This window comes from Pteropus alecto, unplaced genomic scaffold (assembly GCF_000325575.1).
Source record: "Pteropus alecto unplaced genomic scaffold, ASM32557v1 scaffold20, whole genome shotgun sequence".
Taxonomy (NCBI): Eukaryota; Metazoa; Chordata; class Mammalia; order Chiroptera; family Pteropodidae; genus Pteropus; species Pteropus alecto.
This window is the reverse complement of record NW_006436298.1, coordinates 24,447,119-24,470,796: the sequence shown is the minus strand read 5'-3', so window position 1 is coordinate 24,470,796 and position 23,678 is coordinate 24,447,119. Positions and strand designations below refer to the sequence as shown.

Here is a 23,678-nt window from a genome sequence, read left to right as displayed (position 1 = left end):
TCTTACCTTCTTACCTGTGGGATTTTGAAGGAGGTACTCAATATCTCTGTGCCTTACTCTTCATAACATAAGGGTACTAATAGTATTTACCTTATGAGCTTATTGTAAACATAAAAAAGATAAGGTCTGTAAAATCTAGAGCTGGGCACATTGTAAGCTTTTTGCAATGTAGTACTGCTTCTCTTCCTTACTTCTTCTTTTCCCTGACTTCCTTCTTCCCAGACTTCCTTCCTTACTCACTTTCCCCTCCTTGATTTTCTTTCTCCCAAATTTTCTTCCTCTCACTTTCCTTCCCTTTCATAAACTTGCCATTTTCTATCTTCCCTCTGCTCTGCTCCCTCATCTCAAGTCATCCTCCTGTCTTCAGTTGAGCAGATAGCTTGAACTGACACCATGTCATGAACCCAATGTATCCAACGTGAACTTTTTTTGAGTGGACAGAGCCATCATTCAAGGAAGCAGGCCAAGTGGGAACAAGCCCAGCAGCAACTATTGGGAAGACAAAGGGCATACAGCTCTCTGAGTGTAAGACCTTCAGAAGTAAGTGAGCAGTTATCTCTGTTTAGGGGATTCACGTAGGAGGTGACATTTCTTTGGGTCTTCAGAAGGAAAAAGAATGGGTGAAACTGAAAGGAGAATGAAGAGATATCAAAGCATAGAGATCATCATTATCAAAATGTGTATGTGTGATCTCGACACCTAAAAAGGTACCTAACACCTAGTTAGCACAAGATAAAAATTTAAGTGAATAAAAAATTGAACAAGCAAACACATATTGAGCATTTACTATATACTAAGCACCGATTATGCACAGATATAAATGTAAGATTTTGGCCTAAACTCTTTCATCATAGATATGTTACTCACAAACATGGTATCTGCCCACAGTTTTCTAAGATTCTTAGAAAGCCAATGTGATAGACAGACTTTAAGATGCCCTCGATGTTCCTCACCTATCTCCTGGTATCCACATCCTTGTTTAATCCTCTCCCTTGATTGCAGTCTGGCGTAGTGACTTCTATCTATCTAATATAATATGTAAAAGGTGGTGAGATGTCATTTCAATGATTAGGTTACATAAGGTAAGAGTATGGCTTATATCTTGGTGATTGACTTCCTCTCTTGCTGGCTTTGATGAAGAAGATGCTATACTGGAGAGGCCCACATGGCAAAAAAATGAAAGCAGACTCCAGCCAATAGTCAGCTAGAAAGTGAGGCCCTTAGTCCATCCAGCATCCCTGAAGTAACTGAGTCCTGCCAAAGATCAAGCGAAATTGGAAGTGGATCTTTCCCCAAATAAGTCTTCAGATGAGACCCAGTCCTTAGTCTCCTTGACTGGAGCCTAATGAGAGACTCTGAAGCAGAGAGTTCAGGCAGGCAAGCTGTGCCCAGATTCCTGATCACAGAAACTGTGAGATGATAAATATGTGTTGTTTTAAGCAACTAAGTTGTGGTAATTGTTATACGACAATAGATGACTAATATAGGCAGCTTTCCATGAATTCCAACAGAGATGCCTCTCATGAGATGTGCTTTTTTTGGTCAAGAAAGACAGTCCCTTTGTGGATCATTTCCTCATCTATGTATGAAATTGGACCAGAAACTTCTAGTGCTTTGTAAAAATTCATGATTATATTAATTAAATGCCTTCACAATCATATCAAATACAGAATATTCCTAAGAGAGGTAACTTACTCAAATATGAAATAGTTACAGGTAGCTGTTCCCGTTTTCCACCAAACCAAATAGTTATTTTCAAGAACATTTTTTATTATAAAAATAATTTGGAAGTTGCTGTGATAGAGAACCTTCTGATAGAGGTTCTGATATGAGAGAGAAAATTAAAATCACCCATAACTCTATCACCTTGAAATTATTTTTGGTAACATTTTGATGGCTTATTAATCTAGTCTTTGGATGTGTATATATTTAAATATATATGGATTCAAAATTTATGAGACCATACTGCATATCCACTTTTGTATTTTTATTTTAAGTTAATATATGATGAACATTTTGTCATGTCATTAAATATTCTTCCAAAAAATGAAAGATATTACATGTGAAAGAGCCAAGTGTCTTAATGTACTTGGAGGGTAGGAGCTTGGGAAAAACATATGGTTGGGAAAACATATCTGGCAGAGAAAAGAGCCATTAACAAAGGTACTGAGGCCCCAGAGCCACAGAGGGAGCAGTCAGAGATCTGTAGGCAGGAGAGTGTGCCTGGTGAGTAGAGAGAGAGAGTGCAGGTTGAGATGAAGCTGTGCCCACCATGCCTTCCTCACATTCATTTCTTGCACATGGGAAAATTCCATCAAAACACTTTTCTGTTCTTCTATGTGTCTTCCAAGTTTTCTTCATTGAGCATATAATACTTTTGGATTGGAAAAAAAGTTGTTTGCAAAACAAAGCCACATGAAATAGCTTATAAAGACGTGTCACTTTGCTAATTTTTCATGCCTTGGCTTCTTATTGTACTTAATGTCCTACCCAGATCAGTACTTGATTTAAAAATTTAATTAACTCAGCAAGAGATGGAAAAACACAGGTATAAAAGAACAAACACACCGTCAGATATGATTATCCAAATGCTTCTTGAGAAGCAAGAGTTATGTGTCCTGCCCAAGATGTTATATTGCAGTCTGTACTGATATTAATGACATTGTAGAATGTTTGTTACTGGGACTCTCTTCAATTCTGGTGATTGTGCAATGAAAGATTTCTGTTGCTGTTAATTCTCTATGGAACCATCACAAATCTTTGCTCTTTCAGGTTGAATTTGACTTGGGGAAATAACTAAAAGTCGTTCGGAACAAAGTTTGAAAAAGAAAATAGATGATTGCACTGAAAAATAATTATATTGAAAAATAAAATATAACTATAAGGTAACAAGACGATTTCTTATGTAGCTATTAATCCAAAGATCAAGAAATTCTAAATAATTTTTGAGTAATAGCATAACTAGAATAAGGATAGAGCCCCATAATGTGACTATTTCAAGAGACAACACACTTATGTAATTATGAATTCTGGAATGCATGTTTAAAAAATCAATTTACTTCATTTAATGAAACTCATATACTTGACTCATTCATTCCCTCGGTGAATCTTTATTAAATGTGTACTATGGGACCAGCTTTTTTCTATGTGCTCGGAGTACAACAAAAAATAAAACAGTCAGAGATCCTTGCTCTAGGGGAATTTTCATTTTAGTGTAGTGTAGACAGATAAAAAAATAAGTGAAATTAAATGAGTAAATTGTATCGTATGTTAAAAGTGGTAACTACTAAAAAAGTAGAGCAGAGTAGGGGGTTTGGGAATGTACCCAGACCTATGCACCTAATGCTATAAAACCAAAAATGAGACATAAACCATAGTAAATAATGAGTTTACTTAAAAAATTTCTCTTTATCATTAAAAAGCCTGACCCTGTTTGCCTTGTTCCATTTTATGATCACAACCTTGGCCACTAATTAGTCTTAACTCTAGGGTTATACTAGTAACTCTCAAAATTTTATGACCAAGAGAGTGCTTGTCATTGAAACCTAGCCACACCAATAGAACTAGGTCTATTGAATCAAACCCAGCCCCTTAACTCATGTTTTATGGAGCTCAGCTTGGCTTTATTAATAATTCTGTCTCTTACGTGGTTGGCCTCACCCAATCTTTCTTGATCCTGTTTGCAGTGTCTTAGATCTGAGAGTTAACATGTGAGATCTGAAGTAATGTGAGAAAAGGAGGGTTTCCTTCCTCGTTTTAAGAGGCAACCCTTTGACAACATCAAAATCTGGTAAAGCAATTCTATTTGTTCCTCTGTTACCCCTCAAAAGCGCAAGAGCACTTCAGTATGGCAAAGGGACGTAACTGACACCAACTTTGGCCACGAGCAGTCCACCAGACCAGGTTGAATATAGAGTGAACCCTCCCAGTTTCTGAATATTGGAAGAATAATTTTGATTAAAAGAAAACATAATAAGAAACCCCTGGAATTTTCCTTAACAAATTTAAAGATAATAATTTTTTGAGTGAATTATTCTTACCCTTTAAATCCATTTCCTTATACCAAGTCAAAGTCTCTTCACAGTGAAAGGGAAGCACCCGTGCTTTCCTTACGGACGTACTGTCAGCAGCTCATTCCCCCAGTTACCTGAAAGTTCCTGGAAAAAAAAGACTTTTCCTTACAGAAATATTGGAGACCCCAGTCTTTGTGCCCCTTATTTTACATATTTGGTTCTTACTCTTCGTAAAGGTTCAATGAAGACCAATGGTGATGAGCCATCCAGGACAACACACTTTAGTCACGTTGTTATGCTGATCTGATGCACTTGATGAAAACTGTGAAACTTGCATCCGATAAAGGAGTGCTGCAAGTTGTGAGCTGGAAAATACAAGGCTGATAACTCGGTCTTTTTATTTTTCCCCAGAGCTTTCCTTCTCTAGTAAGATGTTCCCGAGCTAGCATTTATTTTAATCTTGCATGATTTAATAAAGAGTCTTTTTGATCTTTTGTAGAAACTGGATATTTAGTTTTCCTAATAGTTCTTCATAAGTATGGATATAATTTCATATTCCCAATATAATAAACTTGAGTCATCATTTTTTAGGCCATCGTTTACTCTCGATTTTTAAACATTCTGATGTGTTTCTTTTTTCTCTTTTGGGGGATTTTGCTTACTCTACCTGGTTCTTATATATTGGTGTTCCCTAGGCGGCCACTGTGGGACTAGTTTACAATGTTTTTGCTGCTGTTGTTGGAGGAACTCTTACTCACTCTGCTTGTTTACCCATTTAAAGCATGCAATGCAATAGCTGTAAATGTATTCATAGAGTTGTACATCCATCACATGACCAATTTTAGAACATTTTCATTAACCCCCCCAAAAATTCTGTGCCTCTGAGTCATTACCTTCCAATCTCTTCATTTTGTTCTTCCTCCCAAGTCCCCACCCCTGGTCCTAGGGAAAGCTAATCTACTTCCTGACTCTGTAGATTTGGCTGATCTAGATATGTCATATAAATGGAATTGTACAATATGTGGTCCTTAATGACTGGCTTATTTCACTTAACATAATGTTTTCAAGATTCATTCATGTTGCAAAATGTATTAGTATTTCATTTGCTTTTTTTGCTAAATGTTATTTTATTGTATGGATATATCACATTTTATCCATTCATCAGTTGATGGACATTTGGGTTTTTCTACTGTTCGGCTATTACAAATAATGCTAATATGAACAGTCATGTATCAGTTTCTGTGTGGATACATGTTTTCCTCTTTCTTAGGTGGAATTCCTAGGAGTTGAATTGCTGGGTCATATAATTACATTTAACCGTTTGAGGAACTGCCAGACTGTTTTTCAAAGCTCTCATTTACTCTTGTGGTTTGAGCCACCATAACTAGCTGTGGAGACGGTCACAGGGCTTTAGGCAAGAGCAGGGTACTTGCTGCTGACCACACTTCTTTCTATGTGGCCTTCCAGCCTTTAGCCTTTACCTCTCTAAAACAACTGCTGCGTAGAAACCAGAGGGAACTGTGTAAAAGGCATATCTAATCACACAATTTTCCTGCTTAAAACCCTCCCATGGCTTTCCATCATACCTTGGATGAGTCCAAGCCCTTAGTCACAAGGTGTACAAGAATGCCCACCATTTGCCCACTTCACATCTCCCCAGCCTTGTCTTACTTCATCCCCTGCCTCCCATTTTAGGTTTCAGCAGCACCTTGTTGCTCTGGTTCCCCTCAAACATCATGCTTCTACTTTTGGACTTAAATCTTACACATCAACTGGTTCTAGGCCTAGTCTCATTTATTTCTATCCTATGGTTTAAGACATTTGATTTGACTTTAAAGATAAAGAATGGAAGAATATTTTTAGTTTGGGAGTAATCTGGAGAGTAATTGAAGAATATTTTGTTAGGTAATTAGATATTTGGTATACATGGGTTAGATCAGTGTAAAATCATTGAATCGAATCAGATTTTCTAGACCTGATAATTTGTGAACACTGATTTCAAGGCAAGTATAGTTTATGCATATTGTTTCATTTGTTTGTTTATTCACTGAGCATTGATCGAGCACCTGTATGCTCAAGTACTATTTCAAACCCTGAGGATATGCCAGCCAATGACACAGAATTCCTGTCTGTATGGAGTTTACATTTTATTGAGAAAAACACAATAAGAAAATAAATGGAAAACATTCAGATAGTGATGAGTGTTAGGAGTAAAATAAGACAATCTGATTTCATAGTATTTTTGTGTGGTGGTGGGGAAACTTAGATGGCCAGAGAAAGCCTTGCTGAATTGACAATGTTTGAACTGCTACCTACTACCTAAAAGACAAGGAGACAGCCAGGTAAAAACAATCTGGGGGTATCAAATTCCAGATGGAGAGGTCATCAGGGCAAAGGCATTGGGACTCAAGTGGCAGCTGAGGTTTGTTACCTAATAGCAGGGTTTAGGATGTAATCATATTATTGTTCTGTCCTCAATATAACAGGTTATATATTTTAAATTGCTCCATCAAAACTCAAACCAGACAATTGACGTACCTAGAATTAAATAAATATACTTGTATTAATCTGTTTGGGCTGCCATAACAAAATGCCATAGACTGAGAGGCTTAAACAACAGAAATTTATTTTCTCACAGTTCAGGAGACCCAAAGTCCAAGATCAAGATGCCAGGACATTCAGTTTCTGGTGAGAGCCCTCTTCCTGGCTTGTAAGTAGTTGCCTTCTTGCCTTCTTGTATTTTCACATGATCTTTCCTCTGTGAATGGAGAGAGAGAGAGAGAGAGAGAGAGAAGGAGAGAGAAGGAGAGAGAAGGAGAGAGAAGGAGAGAGAAGGAGAGGGAGGGAGGGAAGGAGAAAAAGAGAAACAGATGGAGAGGGAGAGGAAAAGAGAACGCGCTCTGATGTAAGGACATCAATCTCCTTGGGTTATGGCCCCATCCTTATCACCTCATTTACCAAGAATTACCTCCCTAAAGACCCTATTTCTAAATATCATCACATTGAAGCTTATTACTTGAACATATGAATTTTGGTAGGATTCAATTCAGTCCATAATAATACTTGAGTCATTTGAACACCCTAAAAAATAAATACCACCAATTAAAGAAGCAATTTGATTTGGAGGTACAATTTGGAGGAATCATATATTGGACTAATTTCCTAATAATTCATGGACATTATTCCTCTCCCAATGCACTCCACTTTTTTTATTAAATTTATTGGAGTGACATTCATTAATAAGATATGTTTCAAGTGTACAGTTCTGTAATACATCATCTGTATATTGTATTGTGTGCTCACCACCCAAAGTCCCATCTCCTTCCATCACTATACATTGACTTCCTTTACCTTCTTCATCCTTCCCCACTCTCCTTCTCCTCTGATAACCACCATACTGTCATCTGTATCTATGAGGTTTTTTGTTTGTTTTGTTTGTTTGTTGCTTTTTCATATCCAACATATGAGTGAAATCATATGATTCTTGTCCTTTTTTATCTGACTTATTTTGCTTAGCATCATGCTCTCGCAATTTATCCATGTTGTTACAAAGGGCAATGTTTCATATTTTCTCATGGCTGAGTAGTATTCCATTGTATATATGTACCACATCTTCTTTCTCCAGTCATCCATCAAAGGACACTTAGGTTGTTTCCATCTCATGGCAACTGTAAATAATGCAGCAATGAACATAGGCATACATATATCTTTACAAATAAATGTTTTCAACTTTTTGAGGTAGATGCCTAGAAGAGGGATTGCTGGGTCATCTGGTAATTCTATTTCTAACTTCCTGAGGAACCTCCATACTGTTTTCCGTAGTGGCTGTCCTGACTTACATTCCCACCAGCAGGATATGAGGATTCCCTTTTCTCCATATCCTCTTCAACAGTTGTTATTTCTTGTCTTATTGATGTTAGTCGTTCTAACAGATACGAGGTGGTATCTCATTGTGGTTTTGATTTGCATTTCTCTCATAGCTAGTGAAGTTGAGAATCTTTTCATATATCTGTTGGCCATTTGTATGTCCTCTTGGGAGAAGTATCTGTTCAGGTCGTCTGCCCATTTTTTAATTTGATTGTTTGCTTTGTTGTTGAGATGTATGAGTTCTTTATATATTTTTGATATTATCCCCTTATCAGATGTATTGTTTGCAAATATCTTCTTGTTTACTTGGTTGTTTTTTTTGTTTTGTTGATGGTCTCTTTGGCTGTACATAAACTTTTTAGTTTGATATAGTCCCATTCATTTATTTTTGCTTTTACTTCCTTTGCCTTTGAGAGCAAATTCATATAATCCTTTCTGAGACCAAAGTCTGTAAGTTTAGTACCTATGTTTTCTTCTATGTATTTTATAGTTTTGGGTCTTATATTTAGATCTTTGATCCATTTTGAGTTAATTTTTATGTATGGAATGCACTCTAATTCTTGATTGCTATTGAAGGATATTCAAAGAAATATGGTTTAACTATAACCTGTTCTATGTGAAGTGATGTTCTTTACATACAGATAAAAAAAAAAAGCACTTTTAAATTCTAACAAAACAAAATAAAAAGACGTGCAGAAGATGAAAGTCATGAGGTAATATAAGAAGAGAAGGAAAATATTGGGGTAAATATCTTTTAGGATAAATATCTTTGAGTATAAGTATCTTTGAGATCTCTTAAAGATATTTAGATATATTGAATAGTTTGACTTAGTAGTTTAGTCATCATAAAATCCAGGAGAGCAGGATCATATATTTGTGGGAAATAATATAGTGTGTAAGTTCAACAAACACAGGAATTATGCTGTTGCTTTTCTGTAAAGACCAGGATGATACTCTACTTTCAGCATATGTGTCACAAATGATAGTGTTGAAAGGAGCAAGGATTGCTAATACTGTAGGTGTCATTTTAAAGGGAAAACATATCAGAATGTTATCTGGAATCTTTCTCAGATTCAAACAAGCAAGTACTGCATTTTAGAACCTCATGTCATACAGACATCCAGTCACTGTTGTACTGAAATATATTCTCAGAGCGGATATGGCTCTAATGTTAATTTATTTCAAAAGTAATCTTCATCTTTGAAAATTTTGTTACCAGTATGAAAATAGATGTTCTAATTAAATAATAAAGTGTTTATATGCATTGTATAGCTCCCTATGTAGTAAAGAAATAGATTCTCAAGTAAACATATAGTTTAAATAGTTTTTAAACAAATTATATTAAAATGGAACTAATACAGAGAATGCAGAAGAAAATAAGTTATATATTTTCTTTATATAAAGCACAAGAAGTGCTTTTGAAAGGATATTTTGGAATAATGCTGACTGGACTTGCTACAAATTTATGACCACAAATTTGAAATAAACACCCAGTACGGCCAGAGGATCCTATTCCTCTTCTCTAATAAAGTCACCTCCTCTTGTCTTTTCATTCTTTCTACTCAAATCTCCATAAACCTCTCCCAGTTGATCATTTCTCTAAATACTTACAGAGAAAATAAATATTCTTAGACAAGCTGTATTACTTCTTCCCATTACCAAAATCTATTGACCTACACCCTTGGCTGACTGTCCTCTTATGATGGCAGGTATATTTCTGCTGCCGTTTAGGCCCTGGGTTTCAACCATTGCTCAAAGACTTGATTGACTCTTGCAATGATCCCTTTTCTCCCCTGTTTCTGGATTTTTTTTTTCCTTTTTACTGGATAGTTCCTAGTTGGCATTTAAATATGTATTAATGTCACCCATTTACAATTAAATGAGCAAAAATTCTTTTTTTTTTTTCAACCAATGTCATTCACCAGCTACTCCTCCATTCCCTTCACACCTTAAAGTGTTTCTTCATGTTTTATGCTTTTCTTCACGTCACATCATCTCAATCCAGTAAGGTAGGTTTTTATTCTTACTACTCCACTAAAATGGCTTCTACCAAGGTCAACATCTTGCCAAAGCCAACAGTGAGACACCACCACCACCACCATTACCTCTATAATGCTTACTTATGTGTCAAGCACTATTCTAAATTGCTTAATCTATATTAACTCATTTAATTCTTACAACCACCTGTATAAGGTAGATACCATTATAACACTCATTTTATAAATGAGGACACTAGAAGGTTAAATAACTTGACAAAAGTCTTACTGTGGATAAATGGTAGAGCCAGGATTTGAACCTAATATAGTCTGGTTCAGGATTTCTCCTCTGAACCACAACACTATTCTTTATAATACCCTACTTTGCATCTCAGCAGCACTTAACATGTTTGACAGTATCCTGCATGAACTTTATCTAGGCCCTGTGAAGCATACAGAGTTTTAAATTTTATTTTAATTAACTAATTAGTTTTAATTTCTTGCTTTCTTTCCTATTCTCATTGTGTCTCATTTGCTGGCTCCTCTTCCTCCATTGGCCTTTCAAAGGTCGTAGTTCCGTAGAGCTCTGTCCTCAGCCCTCTTCTTTACTTGTATCCTGGACTCATAGCTCAGGATACCAACTCTACCCTGCTTACTCTCAAATGCACATCTCTAGGCTGATCTCCCATGAGCTCCAGACTCACGGAGTCAATGGCCTACCCAGCTTCTCTACTTTGATTTCTATTAGGCATCTCAAACTTAACATTGGCCAAGACAAAAGTATTGATTCCTCCCTCTAACACACTCCTGCAAAAATCCTATAAGTCTTTCAAGTCTCAATGACAAAAAGGCCATGGAAAATGCATAACTATATCTAATGAAAGTTGAACCACGTTCTCTTTGGAGTTTTTTGGATTCTTATGGTCAGTTTTTGGATAGGTGCTGAAAGCCTATAGAATTATTCTGGTAAGAGTTAGTGGACATAACACAGGAACTGTTTTTCTGTTGGACGTGTTTCAGCCAGCTACATGCTGCAGATACTTTGAAAATATATACTTGGCCACAGCATCACAGTGAAATGTTAGGAGGGGATTAGAAATCAAAAGCTGAGAGTAGCTTTTAAGGTGGCAGGAATGTTTTAAAGCATTTGTTTTTGAGTCTTTTGTTTAATCCATACATTTTGCATCAGATTTTCCCATTTTATAAAGTGCCTTTTCCCATTTTATAAAGATAATATGACAGATAGTATGTGCTTTCCCACACAAATCTGTCAGTTCACTCATCTTTATCCACCACCCCCACCTAGGGTTCAAATTTGAAAACTTTCTAAAGCAGAGAATGCTAGTCAGCTAGAGACAGTTCTGTGAAAATTCAAAAGTAAAAATTCATCTTAGACCTTTATTTATCTGGAATCCTAAACTGCACCACAGTAGGTAACTGCTGGATGGATAAAGGCCAGGACAAAAGTATAATTTTGTTCTGTCTGGTAAATTCTGCCTCTCCTGAAGAAGTCCAATGATGTCTTCACTGAAAAGGGGCAACAAACATTTCTCATGCAAAGAGGTGGGTGTTTTTTGGTGCAAATTTCATAATAGATGTCATCTCTTAAAGGAAAAGTATTTTCTCTTATGCATTGCACTTAATGGATCCTCAGTGACATCTAAACTTTGAGTAAAGCTTGCAATGAGTCTAAGCTCATGAATCTTGTTTATAGTTTTTTTTTCCCCCTTAACCAGTGGATTAGGAAAATTAAACTTTTTACATATTATATTTTATTCCCTCAATTTTTTAAAGAAAAGAGGCTATTTTAGTTTGATATTTTAATTTGCATAGTTAATACCTGGCACTTCTCTTTTTTTTAAAGAAAAGAGGCTATTTTAGTTTGATATTGCATAGTTAATACCTGGCACTTCTCTCAAAAGACATTAAATGACACAGTAAAATTTCTCTTTTTTATACTGTATTTTATTACCTAGTTTTCTCTGGAGGAACCAGGGTTACCAGTTTCTGGGGATTTACAATACTGTACTCTTGACCCTTAAAGTTACACTAAAAAAACAGTCAGTGTAAATAACTAAAAATTGGAATATACTTTATACTTTTAAAAGTATATATACTATAATTATATAAGTAATGATATTAATTGAAGATTGTAGACATCATAAAAAATTTAGCTCTTAAAAAGTATTGCTTTCATTCTTCTTATATCACCATAATATGTTTATTGCATCTCACATGTTCTCTGCTAAGTATATCATTTCATTGATTCTAAGATGAACTTTTTACTTCACATTTTAACATTTTAGAAATTAAAATGTTTCTTATAATTGTTTTTTATAATCATACAATTAGTTGGCAGTGTTTTTATTTCTTAATGTCACAATAAATAAATAACTATGTATCTTAGATTAATGAAATATATTTTGACCTTTCATTATTTCTTGGAAAAAAATGACAAAGTAGATAAAATAAACGAGGGGAGAGTTGCTAGATCTCTATTTAGACCTCCAAATAAAAATTAAAAATTTTTTAAAGTTTACTCCCAATCATTATTTTTAGACATTAGGCTACAGTGTAATGTATATAATTAACATTTTAAAAATATAATATCCTGATTTTCAAATGTCACCTAATGATGTAGATGAAAAAAATCCGTGGAATAGTTTTAGCACAATGTTTAATGAGGCAATTAAATCTATGTATTTTTAAAATGGTAGTGTTTGGGCATTTATTCTAGTTACAGTTCCACTGACGTTAACTTGAGAACTACTCTCTGGCATTATTCAGAGGAGTTTAGTTACTAGGGAAATGCCTAGCAGCACCTGCACTGTAGCTACCTTGTTATGCAACATACAGAAATGATATCCTCACCTGTGTTAATATGTGGATAGGAGATTTTTTTTTCATAAGACATTACAGATGGAAGTCCAGTTGATAGTGTTCTACAGTGTGTGTATTTGTCTTTAAAACATTTGATTTTAAAACATTTGGCCTAGCACTACACAAGGTACTGAAGTACAAGAAAGACCAAGATAAATCAGATGTGATGCTTTCTCAGAGCTTAGATCTATTAGTATAGATAATCAGTGTGCAAATAGCTAGAAAAACAGATTAAAGGGGTAGATAGTGCCCTAACTGGTCCATCAATAAAGAGAAAAACATAACATCCATCAGAGAAAGATAAGGAGAACTTCATGAAGAGAGTATTCCTACAAAACTGATTAAAAACTAACAGGAAATTAGTTCTTTGGTATCAATTATTGGAAAAACCATTTCACTGACTTTTCATGTTCAACTTAGTTGAAATAGATCCTTTTCCAAGATAATGGTATTTTTTGTATGTATAGTTTTAAGTAAAAAGTTCTATCTACATCAAAAAGCTTTCTGGATAATCTCACCTCGTTCTTTGATGAATATGACATAAAGTTAAAAGGGGTGAAATTGCTTAACAGTTTAAGAGAGTGAGCTATGTGAGCAACATCTGAGATTACGAACTATAAACTAAGCTGAAAATAGATTTTTGGTTTGGTGTAAAGCAAAGGATCTCAAACTTGGTCATCCCATCTGCCACAGCTCTGATAGTAACTTTGTGAGACTCTGTACTTCCCATTTTTTTCAAGCCTTTGTCCTTAAGCATGCCACTGAAGGGAATGCACCTTCATGGTCACATTTCCCAGTTTAGTCAGGAATCAACAACTAGCTCCCCTATTCTTGTTTTCTTTTAAGAAGGTATCACCATCTCTAATTACTATAAAAACAGATGCAAAATAGACAATAAACATTTCCACTAGAATTTAAGTCATCATTGAACAAAGATTTATTGGCCATAGGAGATTTATATCTTACGTTTTTTTTTTTTTTAATTAAAAAGGAGGCACAACTTTAATTTTAGTCAGAATCTTGACATCTGGACGTGTTTTAGGACCTTATTTATTGCAGACTGTAAAGTGTCTCCAAAGGAATCTTGCACATTAGCACCAAAAATTGATGCTTCCCCGCCCTCCACCCCCTTAAACAATAATATGCCCTCTCCTGTGGAGCCTACTACTGGGGAAGATGGGTTGTTTCACTGAGATCTCAAGATAAAGATTCCCAAGGAAATATCTTTGGATTTCAGAAACTTAAAGAGACATTTTGACAGCAGAAATCTGAGATCAGGTGCCATCACAGCAAACCTTATCACCCACCACGGTGATATAATAAAAACTTACAGAATAAAAATGTTCAGCTTGACCATAAGAACTTCTGAATTTCGGCTGAACTTAGTTTAGCTTAGTAACTGTGATCTTGGGAGCAAACTTGACAGAGGAGACATTTAATAATATAATGAATATATTCTATGTCATGTTTATCGGCATCTACTAACATCTAGATGGCTGCTTTGCCTATGGATGTATCACTTAGGGATCTGCTAGTAGCTATAAAAAATAGACTCAAAACTTTCAGTGGCTTAACACAATAGATTATTTCTCATTTACATAATATCTCACATGTGTGTGTTTCTGAGCTTTCCTAGAATCCAGGTTCCTTCTAAATTTGGACTGTGCTATTTGCTGGGAGTCTTAGAGTCTTCTGTGTTCAGGCAGAAAGAGAAAGATAAAGGTTAGAGAAAAGACACAGCCTTCTTTCATTCGCTTTGGTTAGTGACATACATCTCTTTGCGCTTACATGCCATTGGTAAGATAGGACCCTATCTAGGTTCAAGGATTGTTGGAAAGTGTAACTGGCTGGGCAGCTGCTTTCTAGTAAAACACTCAAAGAACAAGGTGAGAGTGGGTAATTTCGCTGAGTTCACAGTATCAATATTATGGCAGGGATTCCACAAATTTTGTTAGAGAGTAACTTGTCTCTGCACAGTGAAAGTAGATCACAGCAGATTAGAAAAGATGTGAAAAGCTCAATGGTAATTTGTTTTGAAAATTGTGTTTCTTTGGAGAAAAAATTTCATGCCCACTAGCTGAGTGTTCGTAAGAATTCCTTGAGAGAGATAACTAGGATATCATGGTATTAAACACTCATTGGTCTACAACACACAAGTTAATAATGTACTTGTTATAGGCGTAGTCTATGAATGGTTCTGTTGGGTGATTCTGTGAACCCAGTATAGCTATCTACTGTTTGTTTGTTTTTTTTTAATTTTGCATATTCCTTCTAAAAGGAAATGGGAATTTATGCAAAAGTACCTATGACTTGTTTTGCTTGTCTGCAAACATTTGAGTTGACAATGTATTGATATAAGGAAATTGTCTTCTGACAAAGGTATTAACCTACAGCAGAATGTAATGACTGAGAACTTTTGGGCTCAGAGACATAAGTGTAAGAAACAACTTCCTCATTCAGGTCAGTAGATTTGTCTTCTGATCTTATTTTCTGCCTATAGTTGACTCTAGGCAAGTTCTTGCCATCTTCAATTGTAAAATTAGACTTGAACCTGATGATCCAGCTTTGACTTTCTGTACTAAAATTTTTTTTCAATCTGTAGTTTGAAGACTCTGAAATTTAAAGGGACAGGAGTTATAAAGTGTTCACTATATCAGGAATTGCCTGAAAGGAGAGTTAAGAGTAAAGAGAATATGGCTAGCATATAAAGCACTTCACCTGGTGAGCAAGAAAAGATCCTCATCATCTGAGAATTTGTGTTCAGAGAAAAAGATATTTAAAATATAAGTGAATCTGATAATGATTTTATAATTATCGTCCACTTTGGGGGGCTTTTAGAATTTTATTGGGCCTCAGCATTGTAAATTGACTCTACTTTGTATCATTCTTAATTTTCCATTGATACTCTGCCTTGCTTTCTTGCTTTCGCCTAAAGAGTACATCCTCTTATACTGGGAAATAGGTGTGTTTGTTTTTTTGTGTGTTAAGGGAAACCTAAGTGGTTGAGACTGAATGTGCTGAATGTACATCCCTGAATTCTGGGTGATCTATGAAGGCAACTGAGCTTCCTGAAGGAAAAATGCCATTGACCTCAGGTTGTATGTTGATTAGTTCATGCTATTGCTAAACTTGTAAATAGAGTGAACATGTCCTTGTCAGGTAATCCTCATATGCCAGGCATCGACTGGTTTTACAATGAAACAATTTTACTTCTATTGAATTCTTTTGTAATTCTTTTGAATGCCATATTATTTTAATGTTTTTAAAGTATCATCTGTCTTATAGTAGATACCAAACAATAGATAGCTACTTATTGTTTCTACCTATAAATATTTTTGTGAATTTTCTTCCTTTCAAGGCTGTGTTGATTATTTTGAATTTCTTTCAGCCCATGCTAAGACCCCTTCACAAATATTTATTAGCATTCACTAGGCGTGAAGGACCTTATTGCCTGTATTGGTGGGTGTTATAACACATAAGAAACAATATCGGATGGTGCAAATGGGAAAGGTATCTGGATATAGGTGATTTGCCAGTTGTTATCAAGGCCAGCTTTCATTTATGATCGGTGAAATTACTGTTATGAAATTGATTTGATTTGAAGGCTGCTGGAATGCCTTATTGGTCTACAAACTTTACAAGCTGCCGAGGTCTTTGAGATTCCAATGTAATATTCCATCCCCTTTGCTTTGCTCTTTTAAAATATATTACTGGCTTGTGTTTGAGCCATAACACATTAAACTAGCTATTAATCATTAACTCCTTGTTGTGAATTATTTTATGAGGTTTCTTTGTGCCAGTGAATAAGGCGTGTCAAAGCCTGGGACCTGGCAGGAGAGAGCTGCCTTGAATTTTAGCAAAGGTTCTCAGTTCATCTGGACCTCCTCGTGGAGTCCAGAGTCAGGCTGGCCACTCCTATAACTGTATCTGGAATGAAGAGCACTTGAGGAGATAGTAAAAAAAATCTCTTTCCTTAGGGCAGCCGAGGTAAGGCTCAGTCTTTAAAGAAATTGTTACTAGGAGACTGGGGAAAGGAAAATAAACCCCAGTGTATGGAAATAAAGAATAATGCAGAGCACATATGTCTTATCTTTCTTAACTGTGGTGCACACTCAGATTGGTTTGGCTAATTCTTTTACATTGACTTAACCATGTTATTGGAAAGTGAGCCCCAGAATTCCCTTATTGTATAACCATTCATATTGCCTCTGAATGGTGAGACTAAATAGACTGAAAACTGATTGAAGTTTTCCTAGCCTTATCTTACCTGAAGAAATTGGCTTTTCAGGATACCTAGTAGCATATCGTTCTTTTCTGCTTAAGAATTTTGAATGAATGGTCAATACTTGGACAAAAGGAGAGAAATACCTTTAGAATTTAGAGAACTTGCCAGATTAATGGCTGTGAGGGGCATATGCCACCTGAAGAATGTTATAGCAAAACTCAGGGCTCAGAAAAGTTAGGGCTAAAGGCAAACCTTACTTAGTTTTATTTCAGGTTTGCTGTACACCGCAACCTTTGTATTCCTACTAGATTTATTTCTGTAAAATTTACATGCTAATTCTTATTTTTTTATAATGACTTTCTTAAAAATCTTTTGTAATAAAGTGTTAATATTTATATATGATAAATGATACTAATATGAGATCTTTGGAAAAGATCTTCTTGATTCAGCATGATGGTCTCATCTACTTCCTTGAAGGATGTTGCTATATTCTTAGGAGGAAATGCTACTCTTCATTTATTAAAAGCAGACGTCTTGAATCGTCTTAATACTCTGTCCTCCAGAGTACCTGATGCATTATATGAACTAAGTAAATGTCAATTTGGAAAGATAATCCCTTTCCTCATGCATTTTTGGATTGAAAATGAGTATTGATTAATGCTGTCAAAGTAAATTATTTGAAATAAAAAACCAAATGAACTAAATTATTGTGTGCCCGTGTTTCATGCTCTCTCTGGGTTTATTTGTTTTATCTCTGTCATAACACTCAACTAAATTTAGTATGAGTTTATTTTTCTTTCTTTTTTTTTTTTAAATGCCTACAGCACCTGGTATTCCTAGGTAGTCATGGTCTCCCATCCAAGTACTAACCAGGCCCAACCCTGCTTAACTTCCGAGATCAGATGAGATTGGGCATGTTCAGGGTGGCATGACCGTAGATGCTATATTGTTATTTTTGGTCCAGTCTGCTTTTTTTTTTTAAACTTACTATCGTGTTTTAGAATACTGTTTTTAGATGATAAATGTTCTCATAGAATAGTTTCTCAATAATTTTATTCTTTTACTATTAGTCTGTAAAAATATACTTCCAGTCTTACGTTTTTAAAAGCATGCTTACTAATTGGGTATGTTCCTTTTCCTTGCCCTTCAAAATGACTGTTCTGGTCCAGTGAGGTGGGGTCAGTATAGACATCCATGATCTGTGCTTTCAAAACTGCATGTGGCTTTCAAAACAGCACATGGCCTGCTACCCTGTAGGGAACTTCTAAATCTTAGGTTTACTGCCAAGCATAGAACTCTGGTGAGATCAGCAACTATGTTTCGCTCATATTTGTAGTCCTAGTACCTAGCACAGGGCCTGTCCCTCAGTAGGTCCCCTGTTAATGTTTGTTGTATTGAGGCGAATAGAAATATGAGTAAGGTAAGTCATGACTCTTTGACTTTCAAGTGTTAGAAAAGCCAGCTCAAATCCAACTGAACAAGACAGGAATTATTGGCTCAGGGATCTGACATGTCCAGGGATATATGTGGCTTCAGACTTGACAGGATCCAAGGATCTCTCCAATGCCATCAGAACACCGTGCTTCTCCCATTCTCTTTCTGATCTGGATTTTTCTGTCCTCAGTATGGCAGGTTCCCTGCATATGGGGGCAAAGGGGACTTCCCACAGCTTCAGACTTATGTCACCCTGACAGCTAGCCTGCTCAGAAGTGTCTCTGCAGACACCTTAAGCACAAGTCCTGGTCCGATCTTCTGAGTCTCAGTGGCCTGCCTTAGGTGGCCTTATGATCCCTGAACCTATTACTTTGTGCAGGGGAATACTGTATTCTGGCCAGACCTGGGTCAGGGACAGCCTACCTATGGTCAGCTTCACTGAAATTGTGTGTTCTAAGAATGGGGTGTGTTGGTTCCCCAGGGAAATGTTAAAAATTAAGAATGGTAACAGTTGGCAACAAGATCACAAATGCAAATATACTGTAAGTTTGAAACTAGATTAACCTCCTTCCAATGGGCTATATGCTTCTGGTAGATGTGGTGTTTTTAAGGACTCAGTAATAGATTTAAGCCTCCACTTGGAGTTTCTGTGCCTCTAAAACTGTAAGATGTGGTGGGGAAAATGTATTCTCCCTCCTCAGCATGGAGAATATTAAAAGCTTAATCATCATATTTGTCTTGGATATTATGCCCATTGTAGACTGAATTATTTTTCTCTTAAAGATGAATCATGCTGGAATGGATACATCCTAAGACATGTTTTGTTTAGCCTGACATTCTTCCCTGCTATTCCTGATGGTAGCTCTCGTAAGGGACAATTCCTGGACTTCCCTCTTAGCAGCATTCCCAGAGCTCCACCCTGGTGGCAGAAGCTCCCTGCATGTCCCATCATTCTCAAGAGGGTCTCTGGAGTGTAGAGACGAGACACATCTTTTCTGCACCCTGGCCCAAGTTTCTACGGTACTTTACAAAAGTTCCTAGGATGCTTTAAAAAATGTCTTTTGAGTTACAAGTGCTCACATGAAAACTAATTCCAGAACTCCCCAAGACATGGCAGACAAGTGAGGCCCTACTAATGACTCCAAGTTCTGTGAGAAAGTCCATTTCTGAGTTCTCACTATGCTGGAATCTCCTTATAAGGTACTGTCATAGAGTCATGAGGTCAGGCCAAGGTGAAACTGAAACTTGCTGTAGAGTCATATCAAAAACTCTTTAAAACCTAACAGCATACCTTCCTCTTTCTCCCTTGGTTTGCAAATATGATTCTCTGAGGCCCTCTATTACTCTTGAGATATTACTTCTTGGTAACTTGGATTCACATTGTGTTTTTTGTGAATGTCTGGAAAAATCATACTAGTTAAGAATATTGGAAAGCAAGGTTCTGCTCTAACAGAATATAATAAGATTTCAATGAAGAGTCAAATAAACTTGTTTTCATTATATTGAGATGTTGGGCAAATTCATATATCAGTACACTACTCTTATTTCATGTTATGAATATTTCAATTTATTAGAAAAGATTAATTCACCTTTAAAGAATTTCATATCAATTACTACTTGAATATAAATAAGCTTTCACTAACTGTGATGGAATATACAGTTATAATCAAATAATAGTCTTCTTTATATTTTTATCTAAAAATTAATTTTATTAATATTTATATTTGCATTAAAGTACTAATACACTGGAAAATATTTTTTTCAGCAAATTAATTTAAATACTAGGTAAGAATCTTTTATTTTACACAGAACCTTTCCTATAAAGTTTAAAAGGTGAGTCTTCATATTATCATTTACATTCGCACATGGGTGTATCAAACCTACACGAGGATATGATTGTGAAATGTGTAGTGCTGGGTAGACCTTCTAAGAAATAAGTAGTCTCACCATTGCTTAGTAGTAGTTGTTGTTATTATTTTGTTTCCTAGATTTCCTAAAAGGTTACTTGAGCCTCTACAAAATTTCATCTTAACATTCAACATGATATTCTTCTTTTATTTCTTTGTGGAAGATCTGATTCAGCACTATCCCTTTTGTATTATTTTTGCAGTCATCGTGGGTCAGAACTATTCACCAAAACAATAAATGGTCATAGTAAACCAAAGAAAACACATGGCAGAAATACAGCTTATACCTTTTATTTTTTTTATTTCCTAATTTACTAGTAATATTTTAATTTTTTCTTACTCCTCTGTTTAGTTTTTTTATTATATTGATTTTCTGAAATTATCACATTTATAATATATAATATATTATAGATATGTGTGTATGTATATATCTCAAGTCAAACAAAAATAATAATAGCTAACATGTACTAAGTGTTTTCTATGTTTTCTTGGGATATCAACCTTAGCTTCAATGATAGTGAGACATAGAAAGTGGTAGTTAAGAGCAAAGACTGGAACTGGACTGGCTGGGTTCAAACCTTAGTTCCACAATTTACTAACTGGCCAAGAGCTGCTAAAGTTGTTCTCAGTCACTGAGAATATCTTTAGTATGAGAATGACACAGACTGTATGCAGCATACTGGAATGAAGCATTACAGGTCTATTTTTAGGAAACTTTTTAGCACCACTTGAAGTAGCCTTTAATGGGGCACATGAATATGTAGAAAAAAAATTTTTTTTTCATAATAGATCATGGTAAAGGAGGAGCTTAGGGGATTTTATTTATCCAAAGGAACATTATTTTATATTCATCTCATTTATAGTCCTGCCTATTTATATGTGAGACACTTTATGAAAGCAAGGAAGGGTCACTAGATATTGAAGATAATGACTTAACTTTCCCAACCTAGTCAGAAATTTGATAACTGCTGAGAATTTTTTCTTGTGTTATAGGAAAACCCATGGTATAAAAGGGTCAAATATGTGGTGACAGAAAGAAGTCTAACTATGGGAGGTGAACACTCAGTGCAATATATATATATATGCTTTACTGTTAAATTGTACACCAGAAACTTACTGGATTTTGTTAACCAATGTCGCCTTAAAAATAAATAAATAAAAATAAAGAAATTTATGCATGGAAAAAAATAAATCTAAAGCTAATTCTTAAAAATAAATAAATAAATAAATAACCCATGGTATCTATTCTTTAGTGTATACTTGCTCTTGCAGTAGATTTTGGTATAGCAGCTAAATTTAAAACAGCTAACATAATAAAAGTGCACATTGTGGTGTAGATGAACACAGACTGAACACAAATATCAAACTTAAAAATATGGATACACTGGACAGGGTTTCTGGTAAGAAGGGTCACTGTGTGCCACCATACGTGGTGGCTGCTTATGCCTGGGGATTGGAGAGGTGGCCAGTGGGTGCTCTTGCTAAACTGAATATGGTAGCTCATATGATAACAAAGCTATTCTAAAGTTTTCATATTGGATTTAGCTTAAGTTTTCACTGTGGATTTACGTTTTTCCAAACATTCAAATTTCATGGGATAAATCATAACATATGGCTTTTAATGTTCCATCTGACATTGAACAAAATCTCAAATTGATGAACTTGAGAGCCATAGGTTCAAAATTATCAACTCAGATTTTTGTGAAATTGTGTGATTGATTAATTAATTGAGTTTAGAGAGCTATTGTAAGTTTGAGTTCTCTGAGCAACAGGTGAAAATACTAACTTTCATTTCTGGGATTTGGGAATGGGGTAAATCTAAATAATGTTTGTAATTTAATTCTATTGGGCCCAGGTTATATAATATTATTAATAATTCTTCATTTTATAATTGATATCTAAGGCATTCATGTCAGTAATCACAAGCAGCAGATGCAGGAATAGACATGGTACTCTGATATGATGGGCAGGGTTATAGGAAGGCTTGGCATATAGAGAAATTAGAGATCACAGAATTCACAGAGCCTGGGGTCATATTTCATTTAGTACACCACTCAAATCTTAGTTCTTAAAGCTTTGTCCTTAATATCCCTGCACCTCTTCATCTCCCAGAATATAATGGGTTAGCACTTCCAACCCATTATATTCATAGAACTTGATCTATTTCTCTATCACAACAGAGTGTATTAAATTATGGCACTTTGCTTCCAAGGCTGTCTCATCTACTGACCTGGAAACCCTTTTAGAGTAGAGGGTCTTAATACTTGGAATCCCTTATGCTGGAGAAGCGCTGATCTATAGAGAAAGCACCCAAAACTTGAATATATAAAATGTCCTCATCTCACTCTTACTTAAATAGTAAGTGTATATTTTCATTATTTTCTAAGACTGCTACATATATAATTCCAAATAAAATGTAGCAATGGCTTCTCATTGCCTTTGAAATAAACTCCAAACTCTGCTTTATATATGAGGTCCTTTATGACCTAGCTCTTGTTGTTTTCTTTGCCTCATCTCTCAGAACCCCGTTCCTTGCACATCATGTTTTGCTCATATTATTTGCACTCTCACGTATGTGCCATATAGTTTCACATTGCCCTATCTTTATATTTGCTGTCCGTTCTGTCTGAAAAACCTGTTCTCCACTTTTATTTATTTGATTTATTATAGAAACATGTAATATAAAAATTCAGATAAAAAATTTGCTTCTTTCCAGGGTTTACATATATATTTGTAGTGTTCGATGATCTCTTCGATTAGTATTTATTTTCTACTTTGTTGACATACCTTTAAATTCAAAGAAATATGTGCTTATGGCAATAAGACAATAAAAACAATAATAAACATTCTTTATTAAGTACATATTATATGCTGGCACTGTGCGAGTACTTTACATAGATTATTCTATTCATTGATCAAAACAACTCTCAGTGCCAAGTACACTTCATACCCTATTTTGCTGATGAGGAAATGAACACTTAGAGAGCAGAAATAATTTGCTAGGTCCACATAGCTAATAATAGAGTGACCACTAACAGTAATCATCTTCCCCTCTTACTCCAGTCCCAGTTTCCTGAGCAGTTTAGTTTATAGCTTTCTTTACCTTTCTCTGGTTGTACAGTACACACACACCCACACAACCCCCACTACTTCAGCTAGTTACTTGTGCTAATTTTTTAACATTTAGTTAATGAATCACCTCCTCACAGAGCTTTCTCTAAACCTTACACCTAATCTGGGCCTGGACATCTCCCACATTACCCTGAGTGGACCACTGTCATGGATTGCTGCAATAGCTTGTGCAAATAGCATCAAATTGTTTGTCTCTTCTAGCCTGAAAGCTTTTTGATGACAGACAAGGCCTGTTCTCTTTGTA

The 23,678-nt window shown here is 35.5% G+C and overlaps 1 protein-coding gene and 1 pseudogene across 1 annotated transcript in view; one reads left to right on the top strand and one right to left on the bottom strand.

Moving 5' to 3' along the window:
• MCTP1 (multiple C2 and transmembrane domain containing 1) overlaps positions 1–23,678 on the top strand; it is a 453,050-nt gene that overhangs the window by 98,696 nt on the left and 330,676 nt on the right. The window lies entirely within an intron of this gene.
• On the bottom strand, positions 17,777–17,901 carry LOC112480745 (annotated as a pseudogene).